Source organism: Orbicella franksi, chromosome 12 (genome assembly GCF_964199315.1).
Source record: "Orbicella franksi chromosome 12, jaOrbFran1.1, whole genome shotgun sequence".
Lineage (NCBI taxonomy): Eukaryota > Metazoa > Cnidaria > Anthozoa > Scleractinia > Merulinidae > Orbicella > Orbicella franksi.
The window spans coordinates 22323672-22336096 of record NC_138156.1 but is presented as its reverse complement, the minus strand read 5'-3'; the positions used below and the strand labels follow the sequence as shown (position 1 = coordinate 22336096).

At 39.1% G+C, this 12425-nt stretch overlaps 1 long non-coding RNA gene across 1 annotated transcript; it reads right to left on the bottom strand.

The window, feature by feature from the left end:
* Positions 1 to 1250: 1250 nt before the first annotated feature.
* LOC145464353 (uncharacterized) lies at positions 1251 to 3307 on the bottom strand. The gene is made up of 3 exons (XR_014041422.1): positions 3251 to 3307; positions 2608 to 2648; positions 1251 to 1813 (listed from the first exon to the last, which is right to left on the bottom strand). It is a non-coding gene; the product is annotated as an uncharacterized LOC145464353 (long non-coding RNA).
* Positions 3308 to 12425: the final 9118 nt, after the last annotated feature.

The window sequence follows — 12425 nt, the reverse complement described above, 5'->3', positions numbered from 1 at the left end:
AAAAAATGTTGCTTACTGAATGGCCTGATTTTCTGTAGACACAGAGCGAGCGTACTCGGACAGTTAGAATCAGGCTATTGTCTGAGGAAACTTAGCTGAAACAACATGGCTATCCAATACCCGATTGCCTTCCGAGTTGACCTAAGCCTCTCTATCAAAGCGAGGCCTGATGCACAAATGAGTTTAATTTGCATGTGAATTAAACCTCATTTTCATATGAAAGGATGGGCACCAAGACTCGCTTTGAGAAAGAGGCAAAAGGTAATTCGGAAATGGCCTATTCAATTCCTTGCTCCACGTTTATCGCTTGTTTTCTGACTCCATACACACACTTTTTTGTAGCAGTGCCGGAAAGAAGGTTGTTTATATTATCTTCAAGGAAACGTGAAATAGACCTTGTCTTTAAATAATGATGATCTTAAGAAACGCTCTCAAAATTTCATTTTCAGCCCTGGGGCCCGTTTCCCGAAAGCCCCGGACTCTTTTCGGGCCTGCAAAACCATTTTTAGTTCGTCCAGAGAGGGGTTTACGCCTGAACTGTTCTTGTATGAAGGGAACTTCTGGTTTTAATAAGAATATGTGAATAAAACAGCCCTTTGATCATATTGTTTGAGATTTTGCTACGGCTTTCCGGGTGCGAAAACTTTTCGGGACCTTCGAATAGCGGGCCCCTGGTTAGATGAAGCCGAAGCTTCGTAAGCAAAATTGGGTGTATGAAACCAACAGTTTTCTTTCTTCGAATGCTTCGCTAATGTATAGATCGTTTTCACGTGACGTCATCACTTTCTAAAATCCGAAACTAAAGAGCCACCAGTCTTTATCCTAATCAGGCATAATAGGCGGTGCATTTTGTATCTGTTTACAGTTTTACAGCTTAATAGCGTGCTTCGTTTGGAAACCTGAGCATTTTGAATTTCGGGGTTATGGAGGTGCGTGACACAAGGCGTCGATCGAGTTTGGTATTTACATATCTCATGATTTTGAGCCATTTTAGAAGTTAAAGCATCAGGAAAAGTGCTTACGTAAATGCTTGTTTGTTCAATACTGATAATCAGTCGCCTAGATAGCCAAAGTAAGTTCCAGATATTTGCACTATTTTCTGGCTGCCATATTAGTGTGCCACGGATGCACTGCACCAACATGACGTTTTCCGAGATCTTTCAATTTCTGCGAAACATTTCGACGAATACGTGAAGTTTGGGGAAACGCACAGGCCTACTGTTTTCGATTTATTTCTTAATTGCGTGACACTAAAAACGATCTATTGTAGTGAAATGCACACCAGTTTTGCAAGGTATATTGAAAGTTCTTATTCATCTAGTATTGGTTTTAGATCAGTGATGTATCAGCACTATATAAAGGGTTATCACTATTATTATCACTTTTATTATTCTTTGTTGTCTGGGAACTTTTAGCTTACTTTCCTAGTATTCCAGGTAATTTTTTAACAATTTGAACAACTCCTTTCAAGAATTTATGGGTAACACACTCCCCAACGAATTGTGCACATGCTTTGTTCCCGAACATAGATGCGTACATTCTCGACATTAACTTCGCTTGGCTCGGGTTCATACCAATTCCAAAGACTTCTGATGGACAGTTCATATCGGGGGGATCATTCACTGTGGTGCACTGAGCGTAATAGGTCATTTTCGCCAGTGTCCAGCCCTTCCGAGCTGCCATCTGACCAAGCCTAGTCATTATAAGGGGCGCGAGGGCCTCAATATCCTTAGGGATTAACACTGACAACAGCAGGAAGGTAAGACTGCAACCAGGAAAAAATTTCATCGTGACTCAGAAGTTTGTGATTTACCTGTTAAAAAGAATTAAAAAACAAAAACAGTTCACTCAAAGCACATTTACTACTCCAATGCTCATTAATCAGTTCCTATGACCATGATAAAAATTTATTTCGCCTATAGATAGCCGCTTCACTAAAGGAACGACTTGTCGTATTGCTAGCAAAATAACTGAGACGGTTTCTTCTTTCATCGTGGAGATAGATACAATTTGATTGTACCAATACTGCACTTAACAGTGACAGTGAGCCGTCACAGCGCATACTTAGAGGATCAAGAGGCTGCGACAGTTCACCAGCTAGCTTTACAGGTATTACATGGTTGCCACAGACATCTCTTTCCAAAATTTCCTGACTATTTCCCGACTTTTTCTTGATAACAATACAATTTCCCCGACCAAATAAAAACGGAATGTCAGATATAGTAGCGGCCGCCAGCCTCCCATTTTTTGCAATAAAATCACATCAGATTTACGTTTGGAGGGAAACTGCGCGTTCTTGCATTATAACGAAAAATTCAGAAATCTCGTCAAGTGAAATGGAAAGGTCCACTTTAATCGGTCGGACCAAAATTAACCGTTCCATTTTGACAAATCAATTCGCCGCCCTACTTCCCTTCAGAGGATTTCAGAAGCTTTTCACTTATGTGGAGGATCGGCGAAAGGAATAGAAATTGGTAAGAACCATTCCTCCTGGTCGGCCCGCTTTGATCGGTAAATGTCGTCCCGTTTGACATAATAGGAAGGACCCAGTATCATTTCGGGAGAAGTAGAAAAGATCAACGTGATGAAGTGCAAGAAGGAACTTACCAGGAATGAATATTGGTCCAGGATCAGCGCTCTTAGTGATTCTATTAAATGAACAAGTGAATAAAATTCTTACACTGAAACGAACAGGCAAGCTGAGAACATCATTGTCGGTTAAAAACGAGCTATTAAAGGAGTGTGACTTTAACTCTTAAGTTGTCCCTATCAATTGTAAAGCAAAACGTTTGAAAAATCTAATCCAGCCCTTCGAGAACAGAATAATACACGTAACGTAACAGACAACTGAAATTCTGCGACATCTTGTTACAAACTAATCATTAGCAAGCTTAAGCAAACCACGACGACAACGGCCACGAGAACAGCCACCCAAACAAAAGGTTTAACGAGCAAAACAATGGCTATGCATGTGCGTTGTAAATCTTCGTATACCTCGTAGCCGTCCTCTGCGAAACAACGACGACGTGAAATGACCAAGTTCTGCCTAATCTGAGGAACGCGAACTGACGATGACGGCTAATTTTCCTATTTCCATTTGGAATATGAACGCTATCATCACGTATTTAACCTGAGCAAGTTTTTAGGGCCATAGAAATACTGAAGAGATCTAGGCAATTAAGAAATTCATAGTTAAAATATAAATTCATTTTTGATCAGGCGTCGTCCTCGGCGTCGCCGTCGCCCTTACCTTCGCCCTTCAACGCAGCAGAACACAGTTTCTCAATTTAGAAACGATAGATCACTCTTTCCAAACTTGACTGACATCATTGAATTCAATGAGTAATCAATGAGTGATTGATGAGTAATCAGTTGATTACCTTATTCTCACCTAATACTGCTTTCTCTTGGGTCGCAAAACTGAAAGTGCCTAATTGGTTTGCATTATTGTGCTTCACAACTCGCGCCATTTTTTTGACCCAATCACAACTCGCTTCCACACTTTTTCCTGCGCTTCACGTCGGCTTCGTGTATTTACTATGTATTTTAATTGGTTCATTGGGTTGTCGGTTTCCTTTATCTACTTTGGCTAATTTTTCGGCTTTCTTTTGGAACTGAGCGCATTCGTAGCAAATTCAGTAAGGCTAATTTTTTTTTTTTTTTTTAACGCACAGACACTGTGAATAAATCTAGATTACTTCGAAATTCTAAAGTAAAGTATATTAAATGCCTTTTCTAATAGGCGTCGTCCTCGCCGACGACGTCGCTTATATGTAAGGTCCATTTAGGCCCGTCCACATTACGCCGATCCGAAGAAATTTGAAAACGCCAATTTTATTCTACGGTTAGCCTTACCTTCACCACTGATCCAGAGAATTGTGCACAGTAAATGGGACTTTTCGAAAACGCTCTTCAATCGGAGGAATTTGAAAACGTGTTAGTGTGGATGGAAAACATTTTGGAAACGAAGCTTGCGTTTTCAAATTTCTCCGGCTTAGCGTGGACAGAAAACCTTTGATGCGTTTTCAGAGAAAAATTTCCGTTTCGAAATTTTTCCGGCGTTCTGCCCTCGCAGAATCTGAGAAAACTTTGCTGAAGCCATAACAAGGTTATCCAACGGAACTCTGTGCTCGATGTTAATTACATTTGTTATGTGGCTCTCTCCGTTTTCAAAAATGCACAACTACTTCCGGTTTGTGACAAGACTGATGTTTCGTTCGTTTAACGATCATCGTCATCATGTGACTCGATCTGTACGTAAACTTTTTGTAGCTGAGAAGGGATGAATGTTGTTTAGATTATAGTCAAGGGATCGTAACACTAACGCTCTTCAAGAACGCTCTCAAAATGCATCCCTCCCTGGTTAAATGGCCAAAGCTTTGTAAGTAAAGTAGAGGACGAGAAACTATCAATTTTCTTTCCCTGATCATGATGGATTGGAATTCGCTGATGCTTCGTTGTTGTATTGTATATTGTAATGTATTGTATATGTATTGCATTGCATTGCATTGCATCATATTGTATTATAGTGAAAGTCTCCATTTTTGCGCTTCTTTTTTAAGACTTCACTCCAACTGATCTATAATTTCCTACTTTAAAAATACAGCACAACTGCGAACAAAATTTCCATTTTCAATCTTCTTTATTCTTAATTAACTCCTCACTTGACTAGTATAGTTTGATTACAAAGGACCGTGACTCAAACACGTTACTACAAGTTTGCGCACGGCAAAGACGCTCATCACACCTTGTCAAAAAGCCTCCCCCGTCCTGGTTGCCACGTATTTTGCTAAGGCATATTCAAAGTTCTAATTCATCAAGTATCAGTTTTACTTTTAATTAGTTTTAATTTCGTAGTAGTTTTAATCTATGTATATATTAAGTTCAATTGACATTAATAATCAGTAATTCAGCCAGCATTAATTTTAGGTAGTTTTAATTTTCGTCTTAAAGTATCATTTGAATATTCTATGCTTTTTATCCCTGTAAAGCGCTTAGATCAGTGATGTATAAGTTCTATGTGTACTAGGTATGCAACATTTTCGAGTGGTATAACATGGAATACCCCACGAATCACTTGCGTTTTCTTGGTATTCACACGAGCCTTTCGGCCAGTGTGTATACCAAGAAAATACTAGTGACAAGTGGGATATTCCATATTATACCACAGGAGAGCATTACATAGTTATTTTATCCCATGCCATAGAAAACACAGTGGGCAATACAATCAATGCGACACAGGCGCGGCGCATGATGGGAAGGTTGGATGTAGTACCGTCGAATATACAACGGCTTTCCTGTATTCTGATTGGCTGTATTTTCTATGGCACGGTTTCAAAATTAAAGGATTATCATTATATATTATCATTATTATTGTCATTGGTTGTCTTAGAACTTTTAAATTACTTTCCTACTTTTTGAGGTAATCTAGGTCCTTTCATAAATTTAAAGGTATTACACTCCCCAACGTATTCGTCACATTCTTTGTACCCGAACATAGTTGCGTAAAGTTTCGCCGTAAACTTGGCTTGGCCCTGGTTCGTACCAATTCCAAAGACATTTTTTGGACATTTCATCCCGGGGGGTACATCCTCTGTGTTGCACTTGGAGTAAAAGGACATTTCCCTCAGTTTCCAACCTTGCCGAACAGCTAACTGACGCAGCCTAAAAAGTACAAAGGGTCCGAGGGCCTCAGTCTCCTTAGTGACTAACACTGACAGTAGCAGGAAGAAAAGGCCGCAACCAGGAATGAGTTTCATCGTGATTCGGAAGTTTGTGATTTACCTGTTAAAATAAATTAAGAAAACAACCAGTTCACTCAAAGCACATTTAGTACTCCAACGCTCGTTAATCAGTTCGTATGATAAAAATTCATTTATAACATAACGCGACAATTGGTTCATTTTTTTTTAATTTATTTATTTTTATAATTACATTACATTCATTAAGTTACACCTACATTGTATATTACACTACCACACACTTCTACACTACATAGTAATTTACTTAATTACTTTACATACAGTACTTTTACATCCACATTGTATACTACACTACTTCACACTACTTCACACAACTTATACTTAACACCCGAAACGGAAATAAATCAATAAGGTTTACAACGCTGATAAGTTTCTCTTGCATTGCAATTTCAGTGTTGCTGACTTGCCTAGCTGTCTTCCAAATTTCTATAGGGAATGTTTCGAAGTCTGGTGCAATCTATCCGTAAAACCCATTTTGTTCCGTGAACAAGCCTTAAATCAACTATTATGGAATGACCAATTCCTCCGCATCGGTGGTAAACCTATTTTCAACAAGACGCCCTTCTCAAAAGGTCTCATATCTCTTGCTAATATCTTAACAAATACTGGTAGCCTTAAACCTTGGACCTTTTTCAAGGCAGAAAGGCTAAATTTTAATGATTATTTGTTACTGTTTGGTCTCTTCAATTCCATTCCTCTCACATGGAAAAAGCTCATCGACTCCAAAGACGACACTTCAGCTGACTCTCGGAATATCATGCTCAGCTACACTCTTTACTTAAAAGATAGTATTCTTCCTCTTGATTCAATCACCTCCTCGAAATTGTATTGGAAACTTATAGAAATTATTCAGGTCTATCCTTCAGCACGGCATAAATTTAGTACCTTGTTTCAGAATAGTGGTGATCTTAATTGGGAAGTGATCTATCAAATTCCTCATGTTGTCACGCTTGACACTAAAACAAGAGTTTTTCAGTATAAATTACTAAATCGAATAATTTATACCGACAAATCCTTATACAAAATGAAAATGATTGATTCACCCCTCTGCACTTTTTGCAAAATTTCAGATGAATCTCTCGAGCATCTTTTTTGTAGGTGTGATTTCATTGTAGCATTCTGGGTGTCTGTTGTTCTTTGGCTTAAATCCTTGCACATTGCTAGCGATTCTCTAAACGACTGTGACATAATTTTTGGATTGACGCAAAAAAGGTCTCATTGGTTGCTTTTAAATCATATTATCATCGCTGGAAAGCTAGTTATTTACCACAGTCGTCTGAAGAATATTTTACCATCATTGCGTCATCTCATAATAAAATTAGATCGCATAGAATCCATTGAACGATCTATAGCCATAATGAACAACCGACTTAACATCCACGAAGGAAAGTGGAAGCCTCTCATTAATTAGAAACACTTATTTGTATATTTGTTATTGAATATTCATTGTATAGACACTTTTTTCTGTATTGGTAGAAAGCTTATGTAGTGTTGTAAGCGAGAATTGGTTCATGCTTTTAGCTGTGCGTCAGTATCGAGTTATGGACGCACTTGGGAAGTTTGGAGAGCACTCAAGAAGTTAGAGCTGCTCTCGGATATCGCCTCGAGCAACTCTTACGCTTGTTTCGTGCTCTCCAAACTTCCCGCGTGCATCTATAACTCGATTATATAATAACCCAAGTTATTCTTGCATTTTTATTGGTTCTCGTCTATGACTTATTAGAGGACAGACGCACGATTGACGTCATCATTGCAAAGTTTTTTCCTCTGTGTTTTAAAATGGCGGAAAGTTTTGAGAATTTAGATAATATTTTACATGGCTGGGCAAAAGATAACGTACAAAACAGTCTTGTCGAGGCATTGCACAGGTAAGAGAAGCATAGTCTAGCGGGAAGAAGAAAGATAAAGCCGTTTCTTTTTTAGAAAATGACTCAAAAAAAAAAAAAATACTCCAGCAGTCTCAGTCGGCAGTCGAGCGAGACTAAACAATACACAAAATAGCTCTTGGTAAGCCGAGAAGCATGCATTGCTTTATCTCGAATTTAATAATAATAATAATAATAATAATAATAATAATAATATTTAGTGAGGGAATTCAACTCGCCAAAGGCGGTTTTCAGTGGAGCCCCCCTAAATAAAAATCACCTAAAAATGACATAAATAAGAGTTACCTAATAATTACTACAAGCTAAAATAAATAAGAGTAAAAAGAGTTCGTATTAATTAAAGAGTTAAAATTCTAAAGATTAAAATTAGCTTAAATCATTCAAAAAAGTTTTCAGTTTTGCCTTAAAAATAGATAAAACACGTGTGTCTTTTAATTCACGCGGGAGGCTATTCCAGTCCTTCGCTGCTTGATAAATGAACATTTGCTTGCCCCAGTTAGTGCGAGGGAGGGGCAAACGAAGATCGTTCAATTGTCTCGTCTTGTGCGAGTGAACAGCTTGATTTCTAATGAAACTGAAGTCAAAATCTGTTGACCCAATTAAGCACTTATGAATTGCGGTGCAACGATGAAAAAATCGCCTTAAAGCAAGTGGCTTGAAATCAAGGCTTTTCAAGGCTTGAGTTGACGAGCTTCGGATTGGAAGGCCCAACAGTACTTTAGCAGCATTATTATGAAGTACCTGCAGTTCTGACATTATGGTGAGATTGTTCTTGTCCCCCCAAACGAGGTCTCCATAATCAAAGAGTGGTAGGATTAAGGTGTTGTATAGGGTGACCCTGGCTTGAAATGGCAGTAGATTCCTAACTCTCCTGATAAGGCCTATCCTTTGATTAATCTTCTTACAAACAGATTCGATGTGATCTGCCCAGGACATAGACTGATGACGTGTTACGCCCAAATACTGGAATGATTCTGTTCTATCGATTATAGTACCCTTTACTTGAATGAATATTTCCTGGATACGTTTTAGTTTGTGTGGACTCCCAAAGATGACAAAGTTGCATTTTGATAAATTAAGAGTCAGGAGATTTCTGGAGAACCATTCTGACACTGTCTCTAAGTCAACATTGAGGTGACGTTGAAGATCAGTAAGATCTTTAGATGAGTAGTAAAGTACAGTATCATCAGCATAAAGAACGATATCACTTGTTAAAGGACAGTTCGGAAGATCATTCACATAAATCAAAAAAAGTAGCGGACCCAGAATACTGCCTTGGGGTACCCCAACGGGCATTTTAGCAGCTAAGGAGTGAGCATCTCCAACTGCTGTAATTTGCGACCTGTTCGTGAGATAAGATCTAAACCATTGGACAGCAGAGTCGGTAAGGCCAATGTTTATTAGCTTCTGCAGTAGTAGATGATGGTCTACCGTGTCGAAGGCCTTAGATAGGTCCAGAAATACAGTACCTGTAAACCTACCAGTGTCCATATTCTGGAGAATATTATCTGTGAAGTGAGCCAAGGCTGTTCCAGTTGATAACTTCGGTCTGAACCCAAACTGTTTGGATGTAATGATCTTATTGTTTGTGAGATAAGCATATAGTTGGATGTGTATAGCTTTTTCAAGTATTTTGCTCACCGTCGACAGGACTGTTATGGGCCTATAATTGTTTGCATCGCAGCGATCACCTTTCTTGAACAACGCTGACACTTTTCAAATTTCCAAAGAGAAGGAAAGGTGCGAGATTCAAGAGATTGATTAAACAATCTAGTAAGGCTGCCACCAACTACTGAGGCTGAATCTTTCAAAAGGCGTGCGCTGACGTTGTCGAGTCCGATTACTTTATTAGTTTTCAGCTGTTTAAGTTGACGGAGAACGAAGTCTTCTGCAATTGGCTCAAGAACAAATTTCTGAAGTGAATGGAAGTTTTCCGGAGACTTTGAGAAAAACAAAGAGCTGTAAGACGAGTTTTTGAGCTAGTTTAGTTCCTATAGTTGAGAAATGGTCATTGAGGATCTTGGATATAGATTTGCGGTCAAAGTATTGAACACCGTCTGCCTCAATGCAGGATATGGGAGTTCTCTCCTTTCGAGATGTTATGTCATTAAGAGTTTTCCATAATGCACTTGGATTTGATTTGTTTTCGGTAATGAGAGTGGTATAGTATTCCGATTTACACCTCTTTATCTCCCTGTTTACATAATTACTCAGTTCTTTATAGCGCGACCAGTGGTGGGAGGCTTTTGATTTCAGGGCTTTGCGATGGTAAAAATCTCGTTGGTGCATAGCTTCAGATAACCTTGCATTCATCCATGGAGAATGAACTCCTTTAATTCTTGATTTCCTTATCGGAGCGTGGCTGTCAGCTACGTTTGTAAAGAGCTTGTTCCAACAACCGACAGCAGAATCAATGTCCTCTTTGTTTAGCGCTTGGTCCCAGTCAATGTCTCTAAGATCTTTGAGAAATTCCTGCTTTGAGTAGTGTTTGTATGACCGGTATTCAATGGTTCTCCCAGGTGCCTTGGGAACACCTGATTTCATCACGCAGAAGATTAAACAGTGGTCGCTCAGAGGTGATGAGATGACGCCTTTGTCAATAACGCGATGAGAAGTGTTGGTAAACAATAGGTCAATAAGTGTTGATGACTTCTCCGTTATTCTTGCTGGTGTATTAATTTGTTGGTCTAAATGGTGAGAATTTGTCACCTTAAGAAGTTTGCGTTTCTTGGCCTTATCATTATTTACCTTAGTGTCGATAAAATTAACGTTAAAGTCCCCGAGCAAAACAAACTCACTCTTATCGGTTTTCACAAACCCAATAAACAAAATGTTTATGAGATTAATTTATTCAAAAAATTCAACTTTTCTCAGTCTCAAAATAATTGTTGACACACTGATTGATGTCAGGAATGAAACATCAAAACCGCTTAATCAGTTAAAATAAGCACATAACCTTGCTTTCCGATGGAAATGTTCCAGTCCATTTCAGGGCACAGCAGCGACCAAAGTATAGCTCATTTCAACTCACGGCCAACTGTATCGCAGCTAAAAGGTGTCTCCGACACTATTTCAAACTGATTTGAGAATCACCAACCACAGAGGACACAAATTACCACCATCACTAACGCTCCTTTCGATTCAAAACTCGAATCAAATGGCCTCCGGGTTGATCGCAACCGCAAGTTTTCCGAGCGCATTTTTTCATCTCCTGCAATATTCAAGGCAACGTCCAAGATTTTCGGCTCACAGGGCTGCTATGATGACAAAAATTAAACTGACTTGACTTATCCAGTATTTCCTTTAAGGTTTGTGGATTTCGCAGCTCAATTCTGCTTTCACCGTAAGTTTTCATTCCACGAGAAGCGACTTTCGAGTCAAGTTTGACAGTGGCGTGATTTTCCTAGACCAATCACAATTCTTTGCTACGCACAGCAACCAATGAGATTGCGTCATTTTGTATAGACAATAGATTACGTCAAATGGCTTTTTTCGTGTTCGCCAAAGTGGGCAAAGGCCGGCTTTCGAGTTACGTTGAAAGATTTTGAAATAAAAAAAAGCTTTATCTGTAGTAGTTTGTTTCGTTATTATATAAAACAAATAGATTCCATGTTGCCGTGCGTCTGTTCAGTAATAGATCACAGATGACGTCAAAATGTGGTGAGAACAGAAAAGCGGCACTGATGTTCTTACCACATTTTGACGTCTTCTGTGATCTATTACTGAACAGACGCACGGCAACATGGAATCTATTTGTCAAATATTCGCACGCTAAGCATGAACCAATTATTAATTCGCCTATAAAAGGGTGCTTCACTAGAAGAACGACTTGTAGCCGCTTGCAAAATATTTGAGACCCTTTTTTCTTTATCATCATAGACATGGATACAAGTTCATTTTTTCAATACACCGAGTAATGAGAGTGAGCCGTCACAGCCCATACTTAGAGAATCAAGAGGCTGCGACAGTTCACCAGCTAGCTTTACAGGTGTTTCATGGTTGCCACAGACATCACGTTTTGAAATTCTCTGACTATTTCCCGACTTTTTCTTGATAACAATACAATTTCCCTGATCAAATTAAATAAAACCGAAATGTCGGATATAGTAGCGGCTCCCAACCTCCCCTAATTGTGAAAAAATCAGTCACATTTAAGTTTGGAAGGAGACTGTGGGCGCTTTCCATTACACTAAAAATCCGGAAATTCCCGTTATGATGCGACAAGGAAAGGTCTGTTTCGTTTCGGTCCGACTGGAATGTTCGGGAGCACCTCTGAAGGCGGTCCAGCCTGATCAGTAGGAGCGAAATTTGCCGTTCCGGTTTGGCAAACAAATTCGTTGCCTTACTTCTCTTCAGAAGACTTCAGACACCATATTACTTAAGTGACGGATTGTCGAATTAAAGGAAAAGAATATGGTAACAGCCATTTCTCTTGACTGACCCGACAAATCGGTAAATGTTATTCTATTTTTTTCTCGGTTAGTACCACTGGTCTCTGGCCGATTGGTCTAACATAATGAGAAGCACCCTTTATCATTCCGGGAGACATGGAACTACAGATCTAGTGATGTAGTGCAGGAAGAAACTTACCAGGGATGAATATTGGTCCCCTAAAGATCAGCGTTCTAAGTGATTCACACCAATGAACAAGTTGACACAAGAATTTCCCACTGAAATAAAAGGCAAATCGAGGACATCATTGACAATGAAATTAAACTGATATAAACTACCAAGGGGCTTCTGATCATGAGTGTAACTTTAACTATTGAGTTAAAAA